At 43.6% G+C, this 27,500-nt stretch overlaps 1 protein-coding gene across 4 annotated transcripts in view; it reads right to left on the bottom strand.

Moving 5' to 3' along the window:
- Positions 1–27,500, bottom strand: part of plxnb3 (plexin B3) — a 299,550-nt gene that overhangs the window by 237,292 nt on the left and 34,758 nt on the right. The window contains exon 1 of one of the 4 annotated variants that reach the window (XM_042299848.1): positions 5,226–5,598. The exons of the other annotated variants lie outside the window; for them this stretch is intronic. The gene's annotated coding sequence lies outside the window, so the exon portion shown is untranslated. Of the gene's footprint in view, positions 1–5,225; positions 5,599–27,500 lie in introns of those variants that run through there. 4 annotated transcript variants of the gene reach the window in all.

Genomic DNA, 27,500 nt, shown 5'->3' with positions numbered 1-27,500 from the left:
CATCCTGCTATCAGAACCAGTAAACCATACAGCAGGTAAACATCCTGCTATCAGAACCAGTGAACCATACAGCAGGTAAACATCCTGCTATCAGAACCAGTGAACCATACAGCAGGTAAACATCCTGCTATTAGAACCAGTGTGTTGCGTATGGTAATTCATAGTTTAAGATAGAATGGGGTGATAAACCCGATGGCACCAAATCTATTTCCGTGACTGTCCACCCCACTCGCTGTCTCTGGCTGTGTCCAAGATGGCACCCATATGCCCTGCATAGCTTAGTGCACTACTTTTGGCCAGAACAAGAAGTGCACTATATAGGGATTAGGGAGCAATTTGTGACACAGTCTCTTAGCCTACAGCTGGTGTGAAGCAGAGAGTAAAATCAATGCTACTATCACACGCAAACACACACACACACAAAAACACGCGCAAACACACACACACGCCTAAACACACACACGCAAACACACACACACGCCTCTATCTGTTCTACACACCATTAACAAATCCCTCTATTGAAGAGTGGCAGGTAGCCTAGAGGATTAAAGAGAGAGTTGTGCCAGTAACTGAAAGGTTGCTGGTTTGAATCCCAACTCGCCCCCCCCATAAAAAATATGTTGATGTGCCCTTGAGCAAGGCACTTAATAAACCTAATTGCTCCTGTAAGTCGAAGACAGCTGGTTTGCAAGCAGTCACTGTAGGCTACTTTATATTCACGGTCACTGGAGGCTACTTTATATTCACAGTCACTGGAGGCTACTTTATATTCACGGTCACTGGAGGCTACTTTATATTCACAGTCACTGTAGGCTACTTTATATTCACAGTCACTGGAGGCTACTTTACATTCACAGTCACTGTAGGCTACTTTATATTCACAGTCACTGTAGGCTACTTTACATTCACAGTCACTGTAGGCTACTTTATATTCACAGTCACTGCAGGCTACTTTATATTCACAGTCACTGTAGGCTACTTTACATTCACAGTCACTGCAGGCTACTTTATATTCACAGTCACTGTAGGCTACTTTATATTCACAGTCACTGTAGGCTACTTTATATTCACAGTCACTGCAGGCTACTTTATATTCACAGTCACTGCAGGCTACTTTATATTCACGGTCACTGTAGGCTACTTTACATTCACAGTCACTGTAGGCTACTTTATATTCACAGTCACTGCAGGCTACTTTATATTCACAGTCACTGTAGGCTACTTTATATTCACAGTCACTGTAGGCTACTTTATATTCACAGTCACTGTAGGCTACTTTATATTCACAGTCACTGTAGGCTACTTTATATTCACAGTCACTGGAGGCTACTTTACATTCACAGTCACTGCAGGCTACTTTACATTCACGGTCACTGGAGGCTACTTTATATTCACGGTCACTGCAGGCTACTTTATATTCACGGTCACTGGAGGCTACTTTATATTCACAGTCACTGTAGGCTACTTTATATTCACAGTCACTGTAGGCTACTTTATATTCACAGTCACTGCAGGCTACTTTATATTCACAGTCACTGTAGGCTACTTTATATTCACAGTCACTGTAGGCTACTTTATATTCACGGTCACTGTAGGCTACTTTATATTCACGGTCACTGTAGGCTACTTTATATTCACAGTCACTGTAGGCTACTTTATATTCACAGTCACTGTAGGCTACTTTATATTCACAGTCACTGTATGCTACTTTATATTCACAGTCACTGTAGGCTACTTTATATTCACAGTCACTGTAGGCTACTTTATATTCACGGTCACTGTAGGCTACTTTACATTCACAGTCACTGTAGGCTACTTTATATTCACAGTCACTGCAGGCTACTTTATATTCACAGTCACTGTAGGCTACTTTATATTCACAGTCACTGTAGGCTACTTTATATTCACAGTCACTGCAGGCTACTTTATATTCACAGTCACTGCAGGCTACTTTATATTCACGGTCACTGTAGGCAGTCACTGTAGGCTACTTTATATTCACAGTCACTGTAGGCTACTTTATATTCACAGTCACTGTAGGCTACTTTATATTCACAGTCACTGTAGGCTACTTTATATTCACAGTCACTGTAGGCTACTTTATATTCACAGTCACTGTAGGCTACTTTACATTCACAGTCACTGTAGGCTACTTTACATTCACGGTCACTGTAGGCTACTTTACATTCACGGTCACTGGAGGCTACTTTATATTCACGGTCACTGCAGGCTACTTTATATTCACGGTCACTGGAGGCTACTTTATATTCACAGTCACTGTAGGCTACTTTATATTCACAGTCACTGTAGGCTACTTTATATTCACAGTCACTGCAGGCTACTTTATATTCACAGTCACTGTAGGCTACTTTATATTCACAGTCACTGTAGGCTACTTTATATTCACGGTCACTTATATTTATATTCACGGTCACTGTAGGCTACTTTATATTCACAGTCACTGTAGGCTACTTTATATTCACAGTCACTGTAGGCTACTTTATATTCACAGTCACTGTATGCTACTTTATATTCACAGTCACTGTAGGCTACTTTATATTCACAGTCACTGTAGGCTACTTTATATTCACAGTCACTGTAGGCTACTTTACATTCACAGTCACTGTAGGCTACTTTATATTCACGGTCACTGTAGGCTACTTTATATTCACAGTCACTGTAGGCTACTTTATATTCACAGTCACTGCAGGCTACTTTATATTCACAGTCACTGTAGGCTACTTTATATTCACAGTCACTGTAGGCTACTTTATATTCACAGTCACTGCAGGCTACTTTATATTCACAGTCACTGCAGGCTACTTTATATTCACGGTCACTGTAGGCTACTTTACATTCACAGTCACTGCAGGCTACTTTATATTCACAGTCACTGGAGGCTACTTTATATTCACTGTCACTGTAGGCTACTTTATATTCACAGTCACTGCAGGCTACTTTACATTCACAGTCACTGTAGGCTACTTTATATTCACAGTCACTGTAGGCTACTTTATATTCACAGTCACTGTAGGCTACTTTACATTCACAGTCACTGCAGGCTACTTTACATTCACAGTCACTGTAGGCTACTTTATATTCACAGTCACTGTAGGCTACTTTATATTCACAGTCACTGGAGGCTACTTTACATTCACAGTCACTGTAGGCTACTTTATATTCACAGTCACTGTAGGCTACTTTACATTCACAGTCACTGTAGGCTACTTTATATTCACAGTCACTGGAGGCTACTTTATATTCACGGTCACTGGAGGCTACTTTATATTCACAGTCACTGGAGGCTACTTTATATTCACGGTCACTGCAGGCTACTTTATATTCACGGTCACTGGAGGCTACTTTATATTCACAGTCACTGTAGGCTACTTTATATTCACAGTCACTGTAGGCTACTTTATATTCACAGTCACTGTAGGCGACTTTATATTCACAGTCACTGTAGGCTACTTTATATTCACAGTCACTGCAGGCTACTTTACATTCACGGTCACTGTAGGCTACTTTATATTCACAGTCACTGTAGGCTACTTTATATTCACAGTCACTGTAGGCTACTTTATATTCACAGTCACTGTAGGCTACTTTATATTCACAGTCACTGTAGGCTACTTTATATTCACAGTCACTGCAGGCTACTTTATATTCACGGTCACTGTAGGCTACTTTATATTCACAGTCACTGCAGGCTACTTTATATTCACAGTCACTGGAGGCTACTTTATATTCACTGTCACTGTAGGCTACTTTATATTCACAGTCACTGTAGGCTACTTTATATTCACAGTCACTGTAGGCTACTTTATATTCACAGTCACTGCAGGCTACTTTATATTCACGGTCACTGTAGGCTACTTTACATTCACAGTCACTGCAGGCTACTTTACATTCACAGTCACTGTAGGCTACTTTATATTCACTGTCACTGTAGGCTACTTTATATTCACAGTCACTGTAGGCTACTTTATATTCACAGTCACTGTAGGCTACTTTATATTCACAGTCACTGGAGGCTACTTTATATTCACAGTCACTGTAGGCTACTTTATATTCACGGTCACTGTAGGCTACTTTATATTCACAGTCACTGTAGGCTACTTTATATTCACAGTCACTGGAGGCTACTTTATATTCACGGTCACTGGAGGCTACTTTATATTCACAGTCACTGTAGGCTACTTTATATTCACAGTCACTGTAGGCTACTTTATATTCACAGTCACTGTAGGCTACTTTATATTCACAGTCACTGTAGGCTACTTTATATTCACAGTCACTGTAGGCTACTTTATATTCACAGTCACTGTAGGCTACTTTATATTCACAGTCACTGTAGGCTACTTTATATTCACAGTCACTGGAGGCTACTTTACATTCACAGTCACTGCAGGCTACTTTACATTCACAGTCACTGTAGGCTACTTTATATTCACTGCATGTTTAGAAAGTGACTAGATAATTCACAGACCATACAATGTTTTTGTGTTTAAAAAAAAAAAAAAAAAAAGTCAACTTCCAGACGCCGAGCAGACTAGAGACTGTAGGCTACACAGACTAGAGACTGTAGGCTACACAGACTAGAGACTGTAGGCTACACAGACTAGAGACTGTAGGCTACACAGACTAGAGACTGTAGGCTACACAGACTAGAGACTGTAGGCTACACAGACTAGAGACTGTAGGCTACACAGACTAGAGACTGTAGGCTACACAGACTAGAGACTGTAGGCTACAAGAAACGGATTATCAAACTGGTTTCATATAATCAATAAGATATTTATCATACACCGACTCATAGATCACACATTTGACTTTTCGGTTGTGGAGGCTAGAGACTGTAGCAAAACTGATTCCCGTACAATGGGGTTCATTTTATTTATTTATTTTTTAGGTTTTAGTCATTTAGCAGACGCTCTTACATTTTCATACAAAAAATCATATAATATTCCCATCGATGCACTCATCACACCCATCAAAATAAAACACATTTAGGTTACGCTGTTTCATCTGCATTAAGAAGATCGCTGACCGGGAATAGATGACAGCAACCTCAAGCTCTCAACACCAGCCGGCAATGTTGTCACTCACTCAAACACTTCTGACAAAAGCGTTAACCGAGTACCGCACTCACAACGCCTCCACGGAGAAGCTCTCGTCCATTCAATCATACAACAAACCCAAGTTCCGTCTCCAATCAGACTTACTTCATTTAGTATCCGCCAACTTTCATTCCCAACACAAATCCAGAGTTTGTTGTTGTTGAACAATCTTCAGAGGAAAAGCAGGTGAAAACAAACCGCGGTCGGGTTTTTCTATCCAACACTCTCTCTTCCAAACTCCCGTTATGTTGATGCGGTTACATTGTTCAGCAGGCGAGCAGCAGCTGAGATACGGGGGGGAACAGAGAGAAGAGGGGAGACACCCCGGTGGGAATAAAATACAGACAAGAGGCGGGGTCTGTTTCTGTTACCGGGTCCGCGTGCTGACTTTCAAATAGAGTCCCGGAAGCTTCATGTTACTTCACATATTTAATGATTCACCTTTTTAACAGCGCGATAAGTTAACGGCTCTGAGAAACGCATTTAATATCCCTCCCTCCCTCCGTCCCTCCGCCCAACTCGGTGGATTTATGGTTCTCCTCCCTTATTCCCGTCTCTCCTGTTCTCCAATCCCGGGCCCAGCCACGCCTGCAGCTGGGGGAACAGATGGGGCCTGGCAGCCTCCTGCCGGTCTTAACCCGGGGTTTGACATAGATACTGTTGACGACTAACAATACCGATTAACACAAGGAAACTGTTTCAGTCTCAGGGTTGTCTGTCTGTAACCGCAGCAGCATGCCAAAGTACGGGAAGTCAACCTGATCATTTAACAAGTCATAACAATAGTAGAATAGTATAATGAAGGTATCCTACCTCTAAATACCAGTGTAGTATAATGAAGGTATCCTACCTCTAAATACCAGTGTAGTATAATCGTGGTATCCTACCTCTAAATACCAGTGTAGTATAATGAAGGTATCCTACCTCTAAATACCAGTGTAGTATAATCTTGGTATCCTACCTCTAAATACCAGTGTAGTATAATCTTGGTATCCTACCTCTAAATACCAGTGTAGTATAATCTTGGTATCCTACCTCTAAATACCAGTGTAGTATAATCTTGGTATCCTACCTCTAAATACCAGTGTAGTATAATCGTGGTATCCTACCTCTAAATACCAGTGTAGTATAATCGTGGTATCCTACCTCTAAATACCAGTGTAGTATAATCATGGTATCCTACCTCTAAATACCAGTGTAGTATAATCTTGGTATCCTACCTCTAAATACCAGTGTAGTATAATCTTGGTATCCTACCTCTAAATACCAGTGTAGTATAATCGTGGTATCCTACCTCTAAATACCAGTGTAGTATAATCAGAATATATCCTACCTCTAAATACCAGTGTAGTATAATCGTGGTATCCTACCTCTAAATACCAGTGTATTATAATCGTACGTGATCCTACCTCTAAATACCAGTGTAGTATAATCGTGGTATCCTATATATCTAAATACCAGTGTAGTATAATCTTTTTGACCAAATCCTACCTCTAAATACCAGTGTAGTATAATCTTGGTATCCTACCTCTAAATACCAGTAGTATAATCTTGGTATCCTACCTCTAAATACCAGTGTAGTATAATTGGTATCCTACCTCTAAATACCAGTGTAGTATAATCGTGGTATCCTACCTCTAAATACCAGTGTAGTATAATCGTGGTATCCTACCTCTAAATACCAGTGTAGTATAATCGTGGTATCCTACCTCTAAATACCAGTGTAGTATAATCGTGGTATCCTACCTCTAAATACCAGTGTAGTATAATCTTGGTATCCTACCTCTAAAATAAAGACTATATCAGAATATATCACTTATTGGAAAGAAATACATTCTGATGATAAACAAGTTATAATATGTTGCTAATAGTTGCAGTAATTATCTAGTAATACGTGATAACCTCTAAAACCAGCCTATTGTTCAGTCTGGAGAGCCCATTGACCAATAGGAATATATCACATATTTACCAGGAATTTATATCAGGGATTTTTGACCAAATGAGGCACAGTCACCACAACGAAACCTTCTATTGTCTTATCAACAATCATTACCAGACAGTGGGTGTTGGTTAGGGTTAGGTTAGATACGGGTTACGATAGGTTAGGGTTAGGCTACAGTGGAGTTAGGGTTAGGGATAGGTTAGGGTTAGGATAGAGTGGGGTTAGGGATATGTTAGGGTTAGGAATAGGTTAGGGTTAGGATAGAGTGGGGTTAGGGATAGGTTAGGGTTAGGATAGAGTGGGGTTAGTGATAGGTTAGGGTTAGGATAGAGTGGGGTTAGGGATAGGTTAGGGTTAGGATAGAGTGGGGTTAGGGATAGGTTAGGGTTAGGATAGAGTGGGGTTAGGGATAAGTTAGGGTTAGGGATAGGTTGGGTTAGGGATAGGTCAGGTTAGAGATAGGTTGGGTTAGGGATAGGTCAGGTTGGGGATAGGTTGGGTTAGGGTTAGGTTAGGGTTAGGCTAGAGTGGGGTTAGGGATATGTTAGGGTTAGGCTAGAGTGGGGTTAGGTTAGGGATAGGTTGGGTTAGGCTAGAGTGGGGTTAGGGATAGGTTGGGTTAGGCTACAGTGGGGTTAGGTTAGGGATAGGGTTGGGGACAGGTTAGGGATAGGTTGGCATTAGGGATAGGTTGGGTTAGGCTAGAGTAGGGTTAGGGATAGGTTAGGGTTAGGATAGAGTAGGGTTAGGTTAGGGTTAGGATAGAGTAGGGTTAGGGATAGTTTAGGGTTAGGATAGAGTAGGGTTAGGATAGAGTAGGGTTAGGGATAGGTTGGGTTAGGGACAGGTATAGGTTGGGGTTAGGGACAGGTTAGGGATAGGGATAGGTTGGGGTTAGGTTGGGGTTAGGGACAGGATAAGGATAGGTTGGGGTTAGGATAGAGTGGGGTTAGGGATATGTTAGGGTTAGGCTAGAGTGGGGTTAGGTTAGGGATAGCTTAGGGATAGGGTTGGGGACAGGTTGGGGTTAGGGATAGGTTGGGGTTAGGCTAGAGTAGGGATAGGGTTAGGGACAGGTTAGGGATATGGTTAGGGATATGGATAGGTTAGGGATATGGATAGGTTAGGGATAGGTTAGGGATAGGTTGGGTTAGGCTAGAGTGGGGTTAGGGATAGGTTGGGTTAGGCTAGAGTGGGGTTAGGGATAGGTTAGGGTTAGGCTAGAGTGGGGTTAGGGATCGGTTAGGGTTAGGCTAGAGTGGGGTTAGGGATTAGGTTAGGGACAGGTTAGGGATAGGTTAGGGATAGGGACAGGTTAGGGATAGTTTGGGGTTAGGGATAGGTTAGGGATAGGTTGGGGTTAGGGATAGGTTGGGGTTAGGGATAGGTTAGGTTGGGGTTAGGGATAGGTTGGGGTTAGGGATGGGTTAGGGATCGGTTGGGGTTAGGCTAGAACTAGCCTCGGCTGAACTTAGGGTTAGGTTAGGCTGAACTAGACTTAGCATGCTGGGAGACAGAGGGATGGAAAGAGCCCTCATCAAACCTTCATCAAGACCCGTCATCAAGACCCGCATCAAGCCCCCTCATCAAGCCCCTCATCAAGCCCCCTCATCAAGCCCCCTCATCAAGCCAATGCATCAAAGCACCTCATCAAGCCCCCTCATCAAGCCAATGCATCAAAGCCCCTCAACAAGCCCCCACATCAAGCCAATGCATCAAAGCCCCTCATCAAGCCCCCTCATCAAATATGGATCCATCACACAAAGACACCCACCTAGGGCAGGGGAGAATGAGAGAGACCGAAGACCCAACACACAGAGACCCAATACAGGGGGGGTACCGGCAAGGCAGGGAGGGAGAGAATGAGAGAGGGACACACAGAGAGACAGCCTGGGGTCAGAAAGACAACAGAGAGACAGAGAGAGAGAGAGAGAGAGAGAGAGAGAGAGAGAGACACACACTGGGACTCAGCATGGGGTCTGACAAGAGAGTGAAAGCAAAACAGAAAGAGTCAGAGAGAGATGGAAAAAGAGACAGAGGGGTGTATTAGGAGGGGTGTATATTAGGAGGGGTGTATTGAGAGGGGTGCATTAGGAGGGGTGTATTGAGAGGGGTGTATTGGGTATTGGGGGGGTGTATTGGGTATTGGGGGGTGTATTGGGAGGGGTGTATTGGGAGGGGTGTATTGGGATTGGGGGGTGTATTGGGAGGGGTGTATTGGGAGGGGTGTATTGGGAGGGGAGGAGGGTGTATTGGGAGGGGTGTATTGGGAGGGGTGTATTGGGAGGGGTGTATTGGGAGGGGTGTATTAGGAGGGGTGTATTGGGAGGGGTGTATTGGGAGGGGTGTATTGGGATTAGGGGGTGTATTGGGAGGGGTGTATTGGGAGGGGTGTATTAGGAGGGGTGTATTAGGAGGGGTGTATTAGGAGGGGTGTATTAGGAGGGGTGTATTAGGAGGGGTGTATTAGGGGAGGGGTGCATTGAGAGGGGTATATTAGGAGGGGTGTATTGAGAGGGGTGTATTAGGAGGGGTGCATTGAACGGGGCCAGGGGTGACAGTAATTGGGAAGAAATGTGTTTGATGGAGTGAGGAGGAGGAGAGGGGAGGAGGGAGGATGAAGAGAGGAGGGGGAGGGGGCTGAAGAGAGGAGGGGGAGAAGGGGAGGACACATGGAGGGATGAGGGGAAATGACTGCTGCTTCACTGACAAGAGAGAGGAGGGGGGAGAGAGAGGGAGAAAGACAGACAGCAAGCAAACATCAAAAACAGTAGAGAGAGAATCATGGAGAGGAGGGAGGCTGAAGAGAGGAAGGAGGCTGAAGAGAGGAGGAGGAGGGAGGCTGAAGAGAGGAGGAGGACGGAGGCTGAAGAGAAGAGGAGGGAGGCGGAAGAGAGGAGGAGGAGGGAGGCTGAAGAGAGGAGGAGGAGGGAGGCTGAAGAGAGGAGAGACGCTGAAGCGAGGAGAGATGCTAATTACCACCCTCCATGGTTTTAGTCCAACAGATGATCTGGAAACCAATTATGTCCAAACGTGCGTTATGTAACGGATGAGGAAAGAACACATTCCCTTTACAGACAGACAGGACGTCTCAAGTGGCCCTCTATTCAACTTGTAGTGCACTACTTTCAACCAGGGCCCTATGGGGAATAGGGTGCCACTTCGGACAGGGCCTGGTCAAAAGTAGTGCACTATATAGGACTAGTGAATAGGTTGCCATTTGGGACCTATCCAGACAGTGTCTGAGGCAGAGAGAGCAGAGAGGGTACTGTGGGTCACTGGGTCCCTTTCCAGCCCAGATACACCAGCCAACCAGTAGACCTCACTTGAACAATGAGGGATAGTGTTTGTCAAGAGGAGGGAGGGATGCAACCAGCTAGAATCTTATTGCACTCCACAGAACAGGCAGGCAGACACGCAAACACGACATAGTCAGAGAGTCACACAGAGTCAGAGACACACACAGAGTCAGAGAGACACACAGAGTCAGAGAGACACACATAGTCAGAGACACACACATAGTCAGAGACACACACAGAGTCAGAGACACAGAGTCAGAGACACAGAGTCAGAGACACAGAGTCAGAGACACAGAGTCAGAGACACAGAGTCAGAGACACAGAGTCAGAGAGACACACAGAGTCAGAGAGACACACATAGTCAGAGACACACACATAGTCAGAGACACACACAGAGTCAGAGAGACACACAGAGTCAGAGAGACACACAGTCAGAGACACACACATAGTCAGAGAGACACACATAGTCAGAGACACACACAGAGTCAGAGAGACACACATAGTCAGAGAGACACACATAGTCAGAGACACACAGAGTCAGAGAGACACACAGAGTCAGAGACACACACAGAGTCAGAGACACACACAGAGTCAGAGAGACACACAGAGTCAGAGAGACACACAGAGTCAGAGACACACACAGAGTCAGAGAGACACACATAGTCAGAGACACACAGAGTCAGAGACACACAGAGTCAGAGACACACAGAGTCAGAGACACAGAGTCAGAGACACACATAGTCAGAGACACACACAGAGTCAGAGACACAGAGTCAGAGACACAGAGTCAGAGACACAGAGTCAGAGACACAGAGTCAGAGACACACAGAGTCAGAGACACAGAGTCAGAGACACAGAGTCAGAGACACAGAGTCAGAGACACAGAGTCAGAGACACAGAGTCAGAGACAGTGGAGGAAGAAGTACCCAATTGTCATACTTGAGTAAAAGTAAAGATACCTTAATTGAAAATGACTCAAGGAAAAGTGAAAGTCACCCAGTAAAATACTACTTGAGTAAAAGTAAAAAGGTATTTGGGTTTGAAATATACTTAAGTATCAAAAGTCAATGTTATTGCTAAAATACACAGTTGAAGTCAGAAGTTACATACACTCAGGTTGGAGTCGTTAAAACTAGTTTACATACACTTAGGTTGGAGTCATTAAAACTAGTTTATATACACTTAGGTTGGAGTCATTACAACTAGTCTACATACACTTAGGTTGGAGTCATTAAAACTAGTTTATATACACTTAGGTTGGAGTCATTAAAACTAGTCTATATACACTTAGGTTGAGTCATTACAACTAGTCTACATACACTTAGGTTGGAGTCATTACAACTAGTCTACATACACTTAGGTTGGAGTCATTAAAACAGTTTACATCCACTTAGGTTGAGTCATTAAAACTAGTGTACATCCACTTAGGTTGAGTCAACAACTAGTTTACATCCACTTAGGTTGGAGTCATTACAAAGTTTACATCCACTTAGGTTGAGTCATTACAACTAGTCTACATACACTCAGGTTGGAGTCGTTAAAACTAGTTTACATACACTTAGGTTGGAGTCATTAAAACTCATTTTTCAACCACTCCACAAATGTCTTGTTAACAAACTATAGTTTTGGCAAGTCGGTTAGGACATCTACTTTGTGCATGACACAAGTCATTTGTCTAACAATTGTTTACAGACAGATTATTTCACTTATAATTCACTGTATCACAATTCCAGTGGGTCAGAAGTGTACATACACTAAGTTGACTGTGCCTTTAAACAGCTTGGAAAATGAAGTCGTGGCTTCTGATAGGCTAGTTGACATCATTTGAGTCAATTGGAGGTGTATCTGTGGATATATTTCAAGGCCTATCCTTCAAACTCAGTGCCTCTTTGCTTGACATCATGGGAAAATCAAAAGAAAATCAGCCAAGACCTCAGAAAAAACATTGTAGACCTCCACAAGTCTGGTTCATCCTTGGGAACAATTTCCAAACACCTGAAGGTACCACATTTATCTGTACAAACAATAGTATGCAAGTATAAACACCATGGGACCATGCAGCCGTCATACCGCTCAGGAAGGAGACGCATTCTGTCTCCTAGAGATGAACGTACTTTGGTGTGAAAAGTGCAAATCAATCCCAGAACAACTGAAAAGGACCTTGTGAAGATGCTGGAGGAAACTTTAACAAAAGTATCTATTTCCACAGTAAAATGAGTCCAATATCGACATAACCTGAACGGCCACTCAGCAAGGAGGAAGCAACTGCTCCAAAACCACCATAAAAAAGCCAGACTACGGTTTGCAGCTACACATGGGGACAAAGATCGTACTTTTTGGAGAAATGTCCACTGGTCTGATGAAACAAAAATAGAACTGTTTGGCCAAAATGACCATTGTTATGTTTGGAGGAAAAAGGGGGAAAATTGCAGGCTGAAGAACACCATCCCAACCGTGAAGCACGGGGGTGGCAGCATCATGTTGTGGGGGTGCTTTGCTGCAGGAGGGACTGGTGCACTTCACAAAATAGATGGCATCATGAGGAAAGAAAAGTATATGGATATATTGAAGCAACATCTCAAGACATCAGTTAAAGCTTGGTCACAAATGGGTCTTCCAAATGGATAATGACCCCAAGCATACTTCCAAAGTTGTGGCAAAATGGCTGAAGGACAACAAAGTCAAGGTATTGAAGTGACCATCACAAAGCCCTGACCTCAATCCCATAGCGTGTGTGAGCAAGGAGGCCTACAAACCTGACTCAGTTACACCAGCTCTGTCAGGAGGTATGGGCCAAAATTCACCCAACTTATTTTGGGAAGCTTGTGGAAGGCTACCGGAAACGTTTGACCCAAGTTAAACAATTTAAAGGCAATGCTACCAAATACTAATTGAGTGTATGTAAACTTCTGACCCACTGGGAATGTGATGAAAGAAATCAAAGCTGAAATAAATAATTCTCTCTAGTAATTATTCTTACATTTCTCATTCTTAAAATAAAGTGGTGATCCTAACTGACCTAAGACAGGGAACTTTTAAATTAAATGTCAGGAATTGTGAAAAACTGAGTTTAAATGTATTTGGCTAAGGTGTATGTAAACTTCTGACCTCAACTGTATCTACAGGGTCAGTAGCTATATACAGGGTCAGTAGTTATATACAGGGTCAGTAGCTATATACAGGGTCAGTAGTTATATACAGGGTCAGTAGCTATATACAGGGTCAGTAGCTATATACAGGATCAGTAGCTATATACAGGGTCAGTAGCTATATACAGGGTCAGTAGTTATATACAGGGTCAGTAGTTATATACAGGGTCAGTAGTTATATACAGGGTCAGTTCCAGGGTCAGTAGTTATATACAGGGTCAGTAGTTATATACAGGGTAGTTATATACAGGGTCAGTAGTTATATACAGGGTCAGTAGTTATATACAGGGACAGTTCCAGGGTCAGTAGTTATATACAGGGTCAGTAGTTATATACAGGGTCAGTAGCTATATACAGGGTCAGTAGTTATATACAGGGTCAGTAGTTATATACAGGGTCAGTAGCTATATACAGGGTCAGTAGCTATATACAGGGTCAGTAGTTATATACAGGGTCAGTAGTTATCTACGGGGTCAGTAGTTATATACAGGGTCAGTAGTTATATACAGGGTCAGTAGTTATCTACGGGGTCAGTAGGGTCAGTAGTACAGGTCAGTGTCTTATATACGGGGTCAGTAGTTATATACAGGGTCAGTAGCTATATAGAGAGTCAGTTCCAGGGTCAGTAGTTATATACAGGGTCAGTAGTTATATACAGGGTCAGTAGTTATCTACGGGGTCAGTAGTTATCTACGGGGTCAGTAGTTATATACAGGGTCAGTAGTTATATACAGGGTCAGTAGTTATCTACAGGGTCAGTAGTTATATACAGGGTCAGTAGCTATATACAGGGTCAGTAGTTATATACAGGGTCAGTAGTTATATACAGGGTCAGTAGTTATATACAGGGTCAGTAGCTATATACAGGGTCAGTAGCTATATACAGGGTCAGTAGCTATATACAGGGTCAGTAGTTATATACAGGGTCAGTAGCTATATACAGGGTCAGTAGCTATATACAGGGTCAGTAGCTATATACAGGGTCAGTAGCTATATACAGGGTCAGTAGCTATATACAGGGTCAGTTCCAGGGTCAGTAGCTATATACAGGGTCAGTAGTTATATACAGGGTCAGTAGTTATATACAGGGTCAGTAGTTATATACATACAGGGTCAGTAGTTATATACAGGGTCAGTAGTTATATACAGGGTCAGTAGCTATATACAGGTCAGTAGTTATATACTGGGTCAGTAGTTATATACAGGGTCAGGAGCTATATACAGGGTCAGTAGCTATATACAGGGTCAGTAGCTATATACAGGGTCAGTAGTTATATACAGGGTCAGTAGTTATATACAGGGTCAGTAGTTATATACAGGGTCAGGAGCTATATACAGGGTCAGTAGCTATATACAGGGTCAGTAGCTATATACAGGGTCAGTAGTTATATACAGGGTCAGTAGCTATATACAGGGTCAGTTCCAGGGTCAGTAGCTATATACAGGGTCAGTTCCAGGGTCAGTAGTTATATACAGGGTCAGGAGCTATATACAGGGTCAGTAGCTATATACAGGGTCAGTAGTTATATACAGGGTCAGTAGCTATATACAGGGTCAGTAGCTATATACAGGGTCAGTTCCAGGGTCAGTAGCTATATACAGGGTCAGTATTTATATACAGGGTCAGTTCCAGGGTCAGTAGCTATATACAGGGTCAGTTCCAGGGTCAGTAGCTATATACAGGGTCAGTATTTATATACAGGGTCAGTTCCAGGGTCAGTAGCTATATACAGGGTCAGTAGTTATATACAGGCTCAGTAGTTATATACAGGGTCAGTAGTTATATACAGGGTCAGTAGTTATATACAGGGTCAGTAGTTATATACAGGGTCAGTAGTTATATACAGGGTCAGTAGTTATATACAGGGTCAGTAGTTATATACAGGGTCAGTAGTTATATATATGTGTGAATTGGACCATTTTCCTGTCCTGCTAAGCTTTCAAAACGTAACGAGTACTTTACACCACTGGTATTAGGACGCTTCCAGTGATAATGAAAATACAGAAGAGATAATCATCATGTTGTTGTTGTTGTGATTATCATTCCAAGTCGTAGTGGTACGGTAGTGGGGGGGGGTGCACACAATAGAGGGAGAGTGAAGAGAGAAAAAAAGAGAAGGGAGAGGCAGAGACAGAGAGAGAGAGAGAGAGAGAGAGAGAGAGAGAGAGAGAGAGAAAGAGAGAGAGATGAGAGAGAGAGAGAGAGAGGAGAGAGAGAGGAGAGTAGAGACAGAGAGAGAGAGAAAAGAGAGAGAGAGGAGAGTAGAGAGAGAGGAGAGTAGAGAGGAGAGAGAGAGAGGAGAGAGAGAGAGAGAGGAGAGACAGAGAGAGAGGAGAGAGAGAGAGAGAGGAGAGTAGAGACAGAGAGAGAGAGAGTAGAGACAGAGAGAGGAGAGAGAGAGGAGAGTAGAGACAGAGAGAGAGAGAGTAGAGACAGAGAGAGAGAGAGAGAGTAGAGACAGAGAGAGAGAGAGAGAGAGGAGAGTAGAGACAGAGAGAAAGAGAAAAAGAGAGAGAGGAGAGAGAGAGGAGAGTAGAGACAGAGAGAGAGAGAGAGTAGAGACAGAGATAGAGAGAGAGTAGAGACGGAGAGAGAGGAGAGAGAGAGAGAGAGAGAGAGAGAGGAGAGAGAGAGGAGAGAGAGAGGAGAGAGAGAGGAGAGAGAGAGAGAGAGAGAGAGAGAGAGAGAGAGAGAGGAGAGAGAGAGGAGAGAGTAGAGACAGAGAGAGAGAGGAGAGAGAGAGAGGAGAGAGAGAGGAGAGAGAGAGAGAGAGGAGAGTAGAGACAGACAGAGAGAGAGAAAAGAGAGAGAGAGGAGAGAGAGAGAGAGTAGGAGAGAGAGAGAGAGTAGGAGAGAGAGTAGGAGAGAGAGTAGGAGAGAGAGAGAGAGAGTAGGAGAGAGAGAGAGAGAAGGAGAGAGAGAGAGAGAGAGAGAGAGAGAGAGAGAGAGAGAGAGAGAGAGTGAAGTAACAATCAGATGAGCTCCTGCATTTTTCAGCATTTTCTTTAAAAAAGATAGATTAGGAGTTAGATAAACTTAGATTTTTTGTCAGGAACACATACTGGATTCTACCCTCTACAACATAACCCCTACTTCAAATCAAAGCTTAAAACCTACAACCTGATTTTGGACGGAATTACGGAATCACCTGGAAGGTTCACAACTACCAAGATTTGTTTCTCTATACAGTAAATTCTCTGGAAAACAACAGAAACCTGAAAACACCATCCAACCTGGAACTGAGTGAGTAATGCTTAGTCTGAAACTATATATTTTTTTCCAGAAGCCAAGAAGAAAAATACACAACATTACTTTATAAGGATTTCTAACTCTAATTCTAACATAATTCTGCCAAGCTTGATACAGCTTCAAATAGCACTGACGTGTCAAGTGAGAGGTGTCAAAGCTCATTAGCCCAACAATGGCAGGAGAGTCACACAGTCTACCCCAACCAAATGGAGAGGCCTTAGAAGCTCCCTCCCGCTGTTCAGAGGTAATTAAAATACAGTACCCTGTGTATGTAAAGAATGATAAGGCAAGAAAAGGTTACAAAATGAAGCTCCTTATGGAAAATCAAGAGACACTTTTTGCTGACTATTACAAAAATGGGAACATCAGCAACCTTATCTTCCACACAAACCATCCCCTGGCATGGCACAGTGCTATATTAGCACACTACCCCTCTGTTACGAGAGGGGGGATTAACGAGGGGTGGAAACTCAGAATACTTGACAACGAGGACTCTGAGTTAAGTAATATAAATATCTATAAGTCCGGAACAGTAATGTTACAAGGTAACCACAAACAGTTTCAGCTGGACTTTCACCTAATCAAAGAATTAGCTCAGCAGGAGAAACTCTCCCTTGATAAAGATACCCCCACCCCGAGAGGATCAGACCAGACCTCTTCATTATGTAACCCCACAGATGAGCAACCCCCAGCGGAGGGTCAACCTCCCAGCACAGATTACCACTCCCTCATTGAAATGAAGGACAAATTCACCCAGCTGGAGATAAGGCAGGTGGAGCTGGAACAGCAGGTGATTACACTTCAGTCAGCACAGACCCAGACAACAGTCCAGCACAACAACAGCCCCTTAACCAGACCCGGAGAGCTGGAGGTGGACAGAGACATATCTGCACTTTGGACAGTGGTGAGACAAATACAACAGGAGAAAGAGGAGCAGAACAGAGCACTAGAGGAGAGTATCAGACTGCTGGTGGAGGAGAGGTTGAGGGGGATGGAGGAGAGGGTGAGGGGGATGGAGGAGAAGTTGAGGGGGACGGAGTGTGACAGAGAACAACCCACTAGAGAGGTGGCCACCCCCACAGAGAAGCCAGCAGAACAGCCCACCTCAGCACCCAACAAAAGTCTCGACACCACAGCAGAACAGTCCACACCAGACCCTGACCATAGAGTCGACATCACAGCACAACAGACAAATGAAGAACCCCAAGCCCAGAGGCTCTCACCCCCTCTGAGCACCCCCCCTGTCAGCCACCCTGATAGCCCTTCTGACAACCCCCCACACCCACTGAGGACAAACACAAGACACAGATTGTACTACTTATGGACTCAAATGGGAAATATATCGAAGAAAAAAACTTTTTCCCAAACACAGTGTGTCTAAACTCTGGTGTCCAAACACCCAGCGCGCCCTAGACCTTCTGTCTGAGGCCAAACTAGGCTCACCCAGCCACATAATAATACACACAGGCACAAACGACCTGAGAGCACAGCAGGAAAGAGTGGCCACAGCACTGAAGGGAGTGATTGAAAAGGCTTCTTCTACTTTCCCCAACACACAAGTGGTTATCTCCACCCTGCTACCACGAAAAGACTTCCACCCCGCCACAATACAGCGGGTAAATGCAAGTATTTCCCGTGACTGTGCCTCAAAACCAAACGTTTTCCTGGCCCACCACTCCACCCTGGACTTGAACAGCCTCTATGACCAGGTCCACCTCTACAAGGCAGCAGTGCCCACCTTTGCCCGGACTCTAAAGGACATCGCTCTCAAACGTATCCCCAACACTCTACACAGGAGCAACAGATCAATAGACACCCCACCCAGACCAGCGAGACACCCTCCCAGATCTGCAGGACCTCCCCCTGGACCTACACATAGAGGACCCACGCCAAGAGGAATTACATCCAGACCACAGTACACCCAGACACATCCACACCCCCACCCCAACCAATCAACACCCCCCCACGTCAACCATGCCCACACTCCATTTAGGCCCCCTCAGATCAGACCTATGCCACTCCTGCCCACCCCATGCACCCCACCCCCGCAAAGAGGGCCTCAACATGGAAGCCACACATACGCCCAGGTAGTGAGCGGGCAAACAGTCCCAACCCCCACTCTCACACTCGCCCAAGCCAATGGCATGTACCAGATGCTCAGCAGGCTCTGCTCACACTTACTGGCCTGAGGCTAAACCACGACCAACAACATTGGACACTCTATGGAACAAAAAGCCTTCACTATATTATCCTGGAATATCCAAGGCCTGAGGTCATCTGCCTTTGGCCTAAAGAGCAGAAACCCGGACTTCACCAAAGAAATCGGTAATACAGACATTGTCATCCTGCAAGAAACCTGGTATAGAGGAGATGGACCCACTGGTTGCCCTCTAGGTTACAGAGAGCTGGTAGTCCCATCCACCAAACTACCAGGTGTGAAACAGGGAAGGGACTCAGGGGGTATGCTAATTTGGTATAGAGCAGACCTAACTCACTCCATTAAATTAATCAAAACAGGAACATTCTACATTTGGCTAGAAATTCAAAAAGAAATTATCCTAACAGAGAAAAATGTCCTCCTGTGTGCTACCTATATCCCCCCACTAGAATCCCCATATTTTAATGAAGACAGCTTCTCCATCCTGGAGGGGGAAATCAATAATTTCCAGGCCCAGGGACATGTACTAGTCTGTGGTGACCTAAATGCCAGAACCGGACAAGAACCTGACACCCTCAGCACACAGGGGGACAAACACCTGCCTGGGGTGACAGCATTCCCTCCCCCATATGCCCCCCTAGGCACAACTATGACAACATAACCAACAAAAACGGGTCACAACTCCTGCAGCTCTGTCGCACGCTGGGTATGTACATAGTCAACGGTAGGCTTCGAGGGGACTCCTATGGTAGGTACACCTATAGCTCATCTCTTGGCAGTAGTACTGTAGACTACTTTATCACTGACCTCAACCCAGAGTCTCTCAGAGCGTTCACAGTCAGCCCACTGACACCCCTATCAGACCACAGCAAAATCACAGTCTACTTAAACAGAGCAATACTCAATCATGAGGCATCAAAGCCAAAGGAACTGAGTAACATTAAGAAATGCTATAGATGGAAGGAATGCAGTTTGGAAACCTACCAAAAAACAATTAGGCAACAACAAATTCAATCCCTCTTAGACAATTTCCTGGGTAAAACGTTCCACTGTAATAGTGAAGGTGTAAACTTGGCAGTAGAAAATCTTAACAGTATATTTGACCTCTCAGCTTCCCTATCAAATCTAAAAATCTCAAATAGAAAACCGAAGAAAATTAACAATAATGACAAATGGTTTGATGAAGAATGCAAAAATCTAAGAAAGAAATTGAGAAACCTGTCCAACCAAAAACATAGAGACCCGGAAAACCTGAGTCTACGCCTTCACTATGGTGAATCACTAAAACAATACAGAAATACACTACGGAAAAAGAAGGAACAGCATGTCAGAAATCAGCTCAATGCAATTGAAGAATCCATAGACTCTAACCACTTCTGGGAAAATTGGAAAACACTAAACAAACAACAACACGAAGAATTATCTATCCAAAATGGAGATGTATGGGTAAACCACTTCTCCAATCTCTTTGGCTCTATAACAAAGAATAAAGAGCAAAAACATATACATGATCAAATACAGATCTTAGAATCAACTATTAAAGACTACCAGAACCCACTGGATTCTCCAATTACCTTGAACGAGTTACAGGACAAAATAAAAACCCTCCAACCCAAAAAGGCCTGTGGTGTTGATGGTATCCTCAATGAAATGATCAAATATACAGACAACAAATTCCAATTGGCTATACTAAAACTCTTTAACATCATACTTAGCTCTGGCATCTTCCCCAATATTTGGAACCAAGGACTGATCACCCCAATCCACAAAAGTGGAGACAAATTTGACCCCAATAACTACCGTGGAATATGTGTCAACAGTAACCTTGGGAAAATCCTCTGCATTATTATTAACAGCAGACTCGTACATTTCCTCAATGAAAACAATGTACTGAGCAAATGTCAAATTGGCTTTTTACCAAATTACCGTACAACAGACCATGTATTCACCCTGCACACCCTAATTGACAATCAAACAAACCAAAACAAAGGCAAAGTCTTCTCATGCTTTGTTGATTTCAAAAAAGCCTTCGACTCAATCTGGCATGAGGGTCTGCTATACAAACTGATGGAAAGTGGTGTTGGGGGTAAAACATACGACATTATAAAATCCATGTACACAAACAACAAGTGTGCGGTTAAAATTGGCAAAAAACACACACATTTCTTCACACAGGGTCGTGGGGTTAGACAGGGATGCAGCTTAAGCCCCACCCTCTTCAACATATATATCAACGAATTGGCGAGGGCACTAGAAAAGTCTGCAGCACCCGGCCTCCCCCTGCTAGAATCCGAAGTCAAATGTCTGCTGTTTGCTGATGATCTGGTGCTTCTGTCACCAACCAAGGAGGGCCTACAGCAGCACCTAGATCTTATGCACAGATTCTGTCAGACCTGGGCCCTGACAGTAAATCTCAGTAAGACCAAAATAATGGTGTTCCAAAAAGGTCCAGTCACCAGGACCACAAATACAAATTCCATCTAGACACTGTTGCCCTAGAGCACACAAAAAACTATACATACCTTGGCCTAAACATCAGCACCACAGGTAACTTCCACAAAGCTGTGAACGATCTGAGAGACAAGGCAAGAAGGGCATTCTATGCCATCAAAAGAAACATAAATTTCAACATACCAATTAGGATCTGGCTAAAAATACTTGAATCAGTCATAGAGCCCATTGCCCTTTATGGTTGTGAGGTCTGGGGTCCGCTCACCAACCAAGACTTCACAAAATGGGACAAACACCAAATTGAGACTCTGCACGCAGAATTCTGCAAAAATATCCTCCGTGTACAACGTAGAACACCAAATAATGCATGCAGAGCAGAATTAGGCCGATACCCACTAATTATCAAAATCCAGAAAAGAGCTGTTAAATTCTACAACCACCTAAAAGGAAGCGATTCACAAACCTTCCATAACAAAGCCATCACCTACAGAGAGATGAACCTGGAGAAGAGTCCCTAAGCAAGCTGGTCCTGGGGCTCTGTTCACAAACACAAACACACACTACAGAGCCCCAGGACAGCAGCACAATTAGACCCAACCAAATTATGAGAAAACAAAAAGATAACTACTTAACACATTGGAAAGAATTAACAAAAAAACAGAGCAAACTAGAATGCTATTTGGCCCTACACAGAGAGTACACAGCGGCAGAATACCTGACCACTGTGACTGACCCAAAATTAAGGAAAGCCTTGACTATGTACAGACTCAGTGAGCATAGCCTTGCTATTGAGAAAGGCCGCCGTAGGCAGACATGGCTCTCAAGAGAAGACAGGCTATGTGCTCACTGCCCACAAAATGAGGTGGAAACTGAGCTGCACTTCCTAACCTCCTGCCCAATGTATGACCATATTAGAGAGACATATTTCCCTCAGATTACACAGATCCACAAAGAATTTGAAAACAAATCCAATTTTGAAAAACTCCCATATCTACTGGGTGAAATTCCACAGTGTGCCATCACAGCAGCAAGATTTGTGACCTGTTGCCACGAGAAAAGGGCAACCAGTGAAGAACAAACACCATTGTAAATACAACCCATATTTATGCTTATTTATTTTATCTTGTGTCCTTTAGCCATTTGTACATTGTTAGAACACTGTATATATATATAATATGACATTTGTAATGTCTTTACTGTTTTGAAACTTCTGTATGTGTAATGTTTACTGTTAATTTTTGTTGTTTTTCACTTTATATATTCACTTTGTATGTTGTCTACCTCACTTGCTTTGGCAATGTTAACACATGTTTCCCATGCCAATAAAGCCCTTGAATTGAATTGAATTGAATTGAATTGAGAGAGAGGCAGAGAGAGGGCACGAGAGAGAGAGAGAGAGACAGAGAGAGAGACAGAGAGAGAGAGAGTAGAGACAGAGAGAGAGAAAAAGAGAGAGAGGAGAGACAAAGAAAAAGAGAGAGGAGAGACAGAGAGAGAGAAAAAGAGAGAGAGAGGAGAGACAGAGAGAGAGAAAGAGAGAGAGAGGGGAGAGACAGAGAGAAACCCCACAGAGCCTCAGGACAGCAGCACAATTAGACCCAACCAAATCATGAGAAAACAAAAAGATAATTACTTGACACATTGGAAAGAATTAACAAGAAAACAGAGCAAACTAGAATGCTAGTGGGCCCTAAACAGAGAGTACACAGCGGCAGAATACCTGACCACTGTGACTGACCCAAAATTAAGGAAAGCTTTGACTATGTACAGACTCAGTGAGCATAGCCTTGCTATTGAGAAAGGCCGCCGTAGGCAGACCTGGCTCTCAAGAGAAGACAGGCTATGTGCTCACTGCCCACAAAATGAGGTGGAAACTGAGCTGCACTTCCTAACCTCCTGCCCAATGTATGACCATATTAGAGACACATATTTCCCTCAGATTACACAGATCCACAAAGAATTCGAAAACAAATCCAATTTTGAAAAACTCCCATATCTACTGGGTGAAATTCCACAGTGTGACGTCACAGCAGCAAGATTTGTGACCTGTTGCCACGAGAAAAGAGCAACCAGTGAAGAACAAACACCATTGTAAATACAACCCATATTTATGCTTATTTTATCTTGTGTCCTTTACCATTTGTACATTGTTAAAACACTGTATATATATAATATGACATTTGGATTGTCTTTATTGTTTTGAAACTTCTGTATGTGTAATGTTTACTGTTCGTTTGTATTGTTTATTTCACTTTATATATTATCTACCTCACTTGCTTTGGCAATGTTAACACATGTTTCCCATGCCAATAAAGCCCTTGAATTGAATTGAATTGAATTGAGAGACAGAGAGACAAAGAGATAGACAGCGAGAGAGAGAAACAGAGACAGAGGAGAGACAGAGCCAGAGAGACAGAGAGAGGAGAGACAGAGAGAGAGAGGAGAGAGACAGAGAGAGAGAGAGACAGAGAAACAGAGAGAGAGGAGAGAGACAGAGAGAGACAGAGACAGAGAAACAGAGACAGAGGAGAGAGAGAGAGAGAGAAACAGAGACAGAGGAGAGAGAGAGAGAGAGAGAGAGAAACAGAGACAGAGGAGAGAGAGAGAGAAACAGAGACAGAGGAGAGAGAGAGAGAAACAGAGACAGAGGAGAGAGAGAGAGAGAGAGAGAGAGAGAAACAGAGAGAGACAAAGAGAGAGAGACAGAGAGAGAGAGGAGAGAGGAGAGACAGAGAGAGAGAGACAGAGAGAGAGAGACAAAGAGACAGCGAGAGAGAGAAACAGAGAGAGATACTGACAGCCTGTCAAGAACTAACACAAGGAGGACAAGGAGGACCTGATCCTAGATCAGCACTCTGAAACGCTCGATACATAAAATAATCTCTCCTGATCTAGGATCAGGTATTTCTTGTATGATTCTAGATCAGCACTGTTTACTGACTCAGAGTATTTGTGAATGTGGTGCCTTGCTCTTCCTGGTTCATCACCACATTCTCCTGGCCCTGACTCCATCTCTCCATCTCTTCCTGGTTCATCACCACATTCTCCTGGCCCAGACTCCATCTCTCCATCTCTTCCTGGTTCATCACCACATTCTCCTGGCCCTGACTCCATCTCTCCATCTCTTCCTGGTTCATCACCACATTCTCCTGGCCCAGACTCCATCTCTCCATCTCTTCCTGGTTCATCACCACATTCTCCTGGCCCAGACTCCATCTCTTCCTGGTTCATCACCACATTCTCCTGGCCCAGACTCCATCTCTCCATCTCTTCCTGGTTCATCACCACATTCTCCTGGCCCAGACTCCATCTCTCCATCTCTTCCTGGTTCATCACCACATTCTCCTGGCCCTGACTCCATCTCTCCATCTCTTCCTGGTTCATCACCACATTCTCCTGGCCCTGACTCCATCTCTCCATCTCTTCCTGGTTCATCACCACATTCTCCTGGCCCAGACTCCATCTCTCCATCTCTTCCTGGTTCAATACCACATTCTCCTGGCCCAGACTCCATCTCTTCCTGGTTCATCACCACATTCTCCTGGCCCAGACTCCATCTCTTCCTGGTTCATCACCACATTCTCCTGGCCCTGACTCCATCTCTCCATCTCTTCCTGGTTCATCACCACATTCTCCTGGCCCAGACTCCATCTCTCCATCTCTTCCTGGTTCATCACCACATTCTTCTGGCCCTGACTCCATCTCTCCATCTCTTCCTGGTTCATCACCACATTCTCCTGGCCCTGACTCCATCTCTCCATCTCTTCCTGGTTCATCACACCACATTCTCCTGGCCCAGACTCCATCTCTTCCTGGTTCATCACCACATTCTTCTGGCCCAGACTCCATCTCTTCCTGGTTCATCACCACATTCTCCTGGCCCAGACTCCATCTCTTCCTGGTTCATCACACCACATTCTCCTGGCCCAGACTCCATCTCTTCCTGGTTCATCACCACATTCTCCTGGCCCAGACTCCATCTCTCCATCTCTTCCTGGTTCATCACCACATTCTCCTGGCCCAGACTCCATCTCTTCCTGGTTCATCACACCACATTCTCCTGGCCCAGACTCCATCTCTCCATCTCTTCCTGGTTCATCACCACATTCTCCTGGCCCAGACTCCATCTCTCCATCTCTTCCTGGTTCATCACCACATTCTCCTGGCCCAGACTCCATCTCTCCATCTCTTCCTGGTTCATCACCACATTCTCCTGGCCCTGACTCCATCTCTCCATCTCTTCCTGGTTCATCACCACATTCTCCTGGCCCAGACTCCATCTCTTCCTGGTTCATCACCACATTCTCCTGGCCCAGACTCCATCTCTTCCTGGTTCATCACCACATTCTCCTGGCCCAGACTCCATCTCTCCATCTCTTCCTGGTTCATCACCACATTCTCCTGGCCCAGACTCCATCTCTCCATCTCTTCCTGGTTCATCACCACATTCTCCTGGCCCAGACTCCATCTCTCCATCTCTTCCTGGTTCATCACCACATTCTCCTGGCCCAGACTCCATCTCTCCATCTCTTCCTGGTTCATCACCACATTCTTCTGGCCCTGACTCCATCTCTCCATCTCTTCCTGGTTCATCACCACATTCTTCTGGCCCTGACTCCATCTCTCCATCTCTTCCTGGTTCATCACCACATTCTCCTGGCCCAGACTCCATCTCTTCCTGGTTCATCACACCACATTCTTCTGGCCCAGACTCCATCTCTTCCTGGTTCATCACACCACATTCTTCTAGCCCAAACTCCATCTCTCCATCTCTCTCTGGTTTCCATTCCTCTGTTCCTTGACACAGTACAGTCCTGTCATGTGGAGGGGTTCGACTGCGCAGACAGCATGCTATTAAAATATCAAAGGCTGCGATCATAAAGATGCTTCTGTTCTGGTGTGTGTGTGTGTGGTTGTTTTCTGCTGTCTGTGTGTGTGTGTGTGTGTGTGTGTGTTTTCTGCTGTGTGTGTGTGTGTGTGTGGTTGTTTTCTGCTGTCTGTGTGTGTGTGTGTGTGTGTGTGTGTGTTTTCTGCTGTGTGTGTGTGTGTGTGTGAGAGACAGCGGAAGCAGGGCGACCCCTGTGTGTTGTAGCTGCCTGCTCCTCATCCTGTCGTCAATAGAGTCACTGTGGTCGCGGCAACGACCTCTGACCTCTAGTGCCACGGCAACAACTCCTGACCCGTCTCTGCTGCAGCAGCTTCCTCCATATAGGAACAGCCAAATATCTGACACACACACACACACACACACCACACACACAGTGCCACACACACACACACACACACACACACACACACACCACACACACACACACACACACACACACACACACACACACACACACACACACACACACACACACTTTCCCTTTCACATGAACAGCCAAATATATGAATAACAGGAACAATCTGAACTGAATAACAATGAATCCCAAAGCCCATTTATAAAAGAGAGGACGTTCCACTGAGAGGAGACGTTTAGTTCACAGGTTGCTACAGATGGGGAAACCCTGCAGCAACATGAAACCTGAATCATTTTCGTTGGGGAAAGTAGAAACTACAGAAGCCTTTTTAAACCTTAAATACGGTACACTATAAATACACTATAAATATACACTATAAATATATACTATAAATACACTATAAATATATACTATAAATATATACTATAAATACACTATAAATATACACTATAAATACACTATAAATATATACTATAAATACACTATAAATATACACTATAAATATACTATAAATACACTATAAATATACACTATAAATACACTATAAATATACACTATAAATACACTATAAATATATACTATAAATATACACTATAAATATACTATAAATATATACTATAAATACACTATAAATATACACTATAAATATATACTATAAATACACTATAAATACATACTAGAAATATACACTATAAATACACTATAAATATACACAAAAAATACACACTAAAAATACACACTATAAATATACACTATAAATATACACTATAAATATATACTATAAATATACACTATAAATATACTATAAATATATACTATAAATACACTATAAATATACACTATAAATATATACTATAAATACACTATAAATACATACTAGAAATATAC

Source organism: Oncorhynchus tshawytscha, linkage group LG16 (genome assembly GCF_018296145.1).
Source record: "Oncorhynchus tshawytscha isolate Ot180627B linkage group LG16, Otsh_v2.0, whole genome shotgun sequence".
NCBI lineage: Eukaryota > Metazoa > Chordata > Actinopteri > Salmoniformes > Salmonidae > Oncorhynchus > Oncorhynchus tshawytscha.
Note: the sequence above shows the minus strand (reverse complement) of the source record. Positions and strands in the feature narration are given on the sequence as shown.